The following is a 6,000-nucleotide window of genomic DNA, read 5'->3' as shown; positions in this document are numbered from 1 at the left end:
GAACGATGGCGACGGCACGAGGCGGTGGCTGGACAGAGGTGAGGGACGGCTAGGAGATCGATTGAGAGGAGCCCTGCCCTGGATTGAGTGTGAGAGAGGCAGAGCGTTCTGGAATGAGTGGAATCTAGATCTGGGCATCTGGCAAGGGAAGATGGAGTTAGGGCTAAGTGCATATCCGCAGCTAAAACGGTGGCGTTTCGTTCTCCCCTCAAAAAATCGGCCAGGTCACGGTTCGGTTCGACCGACTGGTTCCTGGCCGGTTTACCGGTCTAATTACAGTTTTTAAATTCTCCGGTTTTGCTGATTGTCCAAGTCCTCTTTCTGTCCGGTTCACGGTTCAACCAGTTCGACCGGCCGGTCCGAACCAGTTTTCAGAACCTTGGTTGATGGTGATGATGATGTTGATAATGGTGGTGGAGTGGCAGTTGGTGGAGGATAACGATGATGATGTTAATTTTCTGAGTTTTGGTTGGTGTGATGCAGATGGTGATGGAGTGGCAGTGGGTGGGGGGTGGTGTTGGTGTTGGTGGTGGTGCTGGTGCTGGTGCTGGTGCTGGTGCTGGTGTTGGTGCTGGCGGTGGTGTTGGTGGTGGTGGTGGTGGAGGAGGAGGTAATTATGTTGGTAGTGGTGAGGGTATTTTTGTCCAAAAAAAATTAAAAGGACAATTTTAATATGAAAAAAAACGTTAAGGACGATTTTAAATCCAAAATTAGAAGAGGGACGAAATCAATTCTGGCACAAAACTTTAGGGACCAAAATCTTACTTACCCCTAATAATGATAATGATAATGATAATGATAATGATAATGATAATGATAATGATAATGATAATGATAATGATAATGATAATGATAATGATAATGATAATAATAATAATAATAATAATAATAATAATAATAAATCATATATTAACAAAATGCACAAACGAATTTTTACCTAATCAAAAGTAAATCAATGTTACCTCGCTTAGAGCTGGCTTTTTCTTTTTCTTTGTTGTATTTGCAATTTTTTTTCCATATTTGATCTCAATCTGTTCTTGGGACGGCCTCTTGTTCTAACACGCGAGGGATTTTGAAGGTCGTTAACATCACTCAACGTAGCGTTTTCGTCAGATAACGAACATTTACCTTTACTTTTTGCTTGATATTCTTGCATCTCAACTATGACATTATCAAAAGTCTGGTGCAAAATTCCAGTCAGCTCCTCAGATTCTGATACAAATTCGCAAATATTGTGCACCAAAACACCAAATTGTCGAATTTCTTGCTTCTTGCCTCCAATAGAGGCTCGTCTTGACTGTTCTTGATATGTGTGTCCTCCTCTTTACATTCTTACTTCATTGTTCCAATACATATTTTGGTGCCACTTGATCAAATTGCTCAAAGCTTAAGGCACTCAGAGAATGACGGCATAGTATACCCCTTGACTCAAACAACAAACACTGACACTTTACTTCGCGTGATACTACGTCGTATGTAATAACAAACTTGTTAAATGTTGAGTTAGAAACCTGCTCTACAGCTTCATATGTCATAAAACCTAGAGTGGAATGCATTGATCTTGTGATGCAATTCACCTTTTCTCTAAATTGTGCTTGAACTTTCCTAAACTTCTCGTGAGTATACACATGCTGAAATTGAGCCTCTATTGGTAATTTTGTTGCACACGGTATCACGGTGTAAAAATCTACAATATCAAATTCTCTCTCTCTTTGCTCTCTGCTTCCTAGGCAATTATCATATTGCTATACAAATTGAATCAAGGAGCTATTACATAAACTTGTTAAAAAAGCATGCATGCTCTCGCTCCTTTGTGTGCTTCTCATCCTGACTCAAAAGTGGTGATCCAGATAAATTAGAATCTATAAATGACAATCTTCAAATAACTCTATAAAATGAACCAAAAATCAAACACAAATGAACCAAAAGTTATATTCGTTTTCACCGAAAAAGTAACAACATCAATTAATTTTAACGAAACCTCGATTACTTGAAAGCCACTTATTGCCTCCAACACCATACTTCGTGAGAAAATCATTCTAATTTATGTCAAATGTGTTATTTGTAAATGAGTTCCAAATAACATGACTCATTTCTTGTTCGATTTCTTCATGTCGCTTGCAGCCGTTTAATTTGCTTTGGATCTTATTCATGATATGCCAAAATGCACCACCAGTGAATTGTTATTGTCTTACAGGTCTCTATAGCCCTTTGAATCGATGCACATTGATCTGTAAGAATTCCTTTTGGTGCCTTCCCTCCCATGCAACGAAGCCAACATTTGAATGACTGGATGTCCTCATTTTTCATCAAAGCATATCCGAAAAGTGTCGACTAATTGTGGTGTTTCACACCCGCAAAAGAGCAAAAAATCATATTGTACCTACAAAAATGGTCACTCAACAGTTATGAACCGAAATGTGTTTGCTCTATGAACTGAAAAATATATCGCAGTGAACCGAATACCTGTTTGAATTGTAAGTGGTATCAAATGAAACAACATTTCCAAAATACTCGTATGCAGCCCTGCTTCTTGCATCGGCCCAAAATGCATTTTTGATGGAGTGATCAGCTTCAAAGTTAAGCTCAGCAAAGAAATTTTGATTCTTCTCTTTCATTCTTAATAAGTACTTGCCAAATTATTTGGCATCGTCTTGTTCGGAAACATTCCGTATTTTCCTTGTAATGTAATTCCTCACATCTTTTTCAATAAAACCTAGATTGCGATGACTGTCCGCTGCTGCTACAAATGACTGATATGTTTTACTTGGTCTGATTCTGACTTCTTCGTTGTTTTCAATGGTACGACGCACAAACATACTTAGCTCCTTGTGTTGTTTAAGCATCTCTGTTCGATTTGGACAGTAAGGGTGTGAATGATTCAAAACAATTTTAGAAATTATCCAAAGACCAACATTCTTCAATATATGCACACAAATCCGGGCTGGACAGTTTATTCCAGTTGAGGGATTTGTCTTTAGAGTTGGAGGTATCTTGGATTTCCACTTCCCCTCTCTACTACATGTAATTAGTTTTGATTCTTAATCTCATCTCTCTTTCGAGTGGTGTTCCTTATTTTCGTAGAAAAACCAGCAAGCTTGGAATAATTTTTGTAGAACTTTCCAGTTTTTTCCAGTGTCTTAAAAGTCATCCCAACTTTTGGGACAAATTGTTCATCCACAACACATCTAGAATGTAAAATGAACTGAAAATATTGTCATAACATGTGCATTCTGTAATAACCAATGAACCGAAACATCTGCATTCTGTAAATTCAGAAACTTCTGCATTCTATTCATTATCACTTTATTCAATTGCATTCCATTGTTCAAAATGATTGAAGAATAAACCGAAAATATTATCAAAGTGAAATCATTGTATAATACCAAATAAACCAAAAATTGTCTATTATATAAATTCAAATTCAGAAACACTTGCCTTTAGAATGAACCAAAAATATGATCAAAATGAAACCAATGTACAATACCAGATGAATAGAAAATTGTGTTTATAAACAACTGGATTTAGTGATTGCATTCTATTCAATCCAAAATTGAATAATACAAACCTCGTCCACTTGATTTGATTCAGAAAAATAATCTAAATCGCTCTCATTCAACTGATTTGAAGTTGAATCATTCATTATTTTGATAGCTATTGAAATATGAAAACGAAGAAAAAATAAAAAACATAAATACAATGTAGATCGAATAAGAAAACGAAAAAGAAAATAAAGTTTTATGTTGAAGAAAACGAAGAAAAAAATCAGTCGAAAAATCAGAACGTAAAAGGATGACGAGAGCTTTATGTTGAGGAAGAGAAGCTTTACGTTGAGAAAGAAGAACGAAGAGAAGCTCTATGTTAAGGTGGCAGGCACATGATTTAAAAAGAACTTAGTTGATTTAGTTAGATAAATTATATAGATACAAAATATTATTGATGAATAAAGTACTAGAACAAGTAAAAATGATGGCCTAATATCATTAATATTTTTTTTGTGATTAATATCATTAATATAATAATATGTGATATGGTCGAATGATGCATTCCCAAACTTTTATAAAGATGGGTAGAAAGATGCCGATTTTTTATTTTATAATTGGAGAGGAGATGGTGTTTTTCATTAAAATGGAAGAAAACGGAGTTATACAGGAGACTGGGGGCGCCGTCCTGACGGATCTGCAATACGCCCCGTTCGTAATGTGCCTGCAATCTGCCCCCTTTGTATTGACTGCATGCATGACACGTGTCTATGGCCCCCCAACCTGTGAATCTCATAATACTCCTTGGTCCCTCTTCATACTCACAATCTCTCTTTTCCTCTCACTTTCAATTCTCATCCTCTCTCTCCTGAGCACCTCACACTCAACAATTCTTTCTTCTTTCTTCTTTCTTCTGTAACTCAAACAACCCCTTCCTCCATACTAGAGCTTTATATTCAAATCTATGATTTTACTATATCTCCGTTAACATAACCAAGTAAGTACATTTTTTAGTAATAATGTTTTTAGTTAGTTAAATTATTTTAATTACTGTAAATAAAAAATAAATTAGATTAGTTTTCAGAAATTAATTTGGGTTAATTAACTCATTATTAGTAAGAATAGTATTAAAACAAGTATCAATTAAGGTCACAATTTTAGTTAGACTAAGATAGTACTAAAATATATTTTTAATTTGTAAACAAAAACAGTACTTAATATATTATCGACAACCACAGCCACAACCACAGCCACTGACACAGTCGTAGCCACAACCCATCATACACCCATACCAACTGCCAACTTCCTTTCCACACCAGTACCCGTACACACAGCCAAACCCTGAATCTGGACCATCATTCTTTAGTCAGTTGTTCCCTGACTCACACTCATTACACATGCCACTCTACCAGGGATATTATCGACCTTTTATGTTACAGCATGTAGACACAGCTGCACAATCATCAAACCGCCAGCTATATCAGTTGGTGGCTGAAACAGAGACATCTCAATGGGTAAATGACTTGTTCTTTGACCCTCAGCTACAAGTGCAGCAATCCCAGCCTCAGCCTCCTACAGTTAACGAGCAGGCACCACAGCATAGCCAACACTCGCCTCTAATTGCGCCGGATCGGTCATCTGTGGATTCGAGACTAAGACGTCGCAGTCCCTCTCCATGCTCGGGGTCTAGAAGGTCTGTTGACTCGATCCAGAGTGTCGCTAGAGGGATTGGTCATAGTAATGCTGTTAATTTTCCTCAAGTGCAAGCACCAATGACTGTGGCTGATAGTGATGGTGAGGACGACAGTGAAGATGATAGTGATGGTAATAATGTATTTAATATTGGTGTATTTAATATTAGTGTATTTAATTTAATATTGTTAATGAATACTAATACTTGATTAGTGTATTTATTCTTTTGGTTGTTCATGTCATGCAGCTGCGACAGAAGATATAGATGGGGTGGAAGGTGCGAGAAGTTTCCACACTACCGATGTACAAAGTAAGGGGTATAACTTGAGGATTGACCCAACACGTAGGAGCGCAAGTAGATATACCCCTTCCATAATAAAAAAAGGCAGTAAAAAAATGTACTAAATTTGTGAAAAAGATATTTAGCAAGTAATCTTTATATTTGTTGTTCACCTATTGTTGTAAGACTGCTATTGTGGTAAGATTGCTAGAGTAGTTTTTTTTTAATGTAATTCATAATGTAGTACATAATCCAATACAAGAAGTAAATAAATGGCGAAAACCCTAAGAATTATGAGCACCACCACTAGCACTTGACCCTGCACGGTGAGGGCATCTACTTCGACTGTGACCCTGGCCTCCACAAAGCCTGCAACGTCTAGGACCACACATATCACGCATATCCATTTCATTCAAGAAGCGAGTTATTTTGGTACGTCCTTTGGATACTCGCTTTAAGTGCGGATTAGGTATGTGCCTTGGTCCTTGATACACAGGCCATGTTGTTGGGTTCCCTAATGGCTTAAACCTTGCTCTATACACCTTT

This window comes from Arachis hypogaea, chromosome 13 (assembly GCF_003086295.3).
Source record: "Arachis hypogaea cultivar Tifrunner chromosome 13, arahy.Tifrunner.gnm2.J5K5, whole genome shotgun sequence".
Lineage (NCBI taxonomy): Eukaryota > Viridiplantae > Streptophyta > Magnoliopsida > Fabales > Fabaceae > Arachis > Arachis hypogaea.
Note: the sequence above shows the minus strand (reverse complement) of the source record.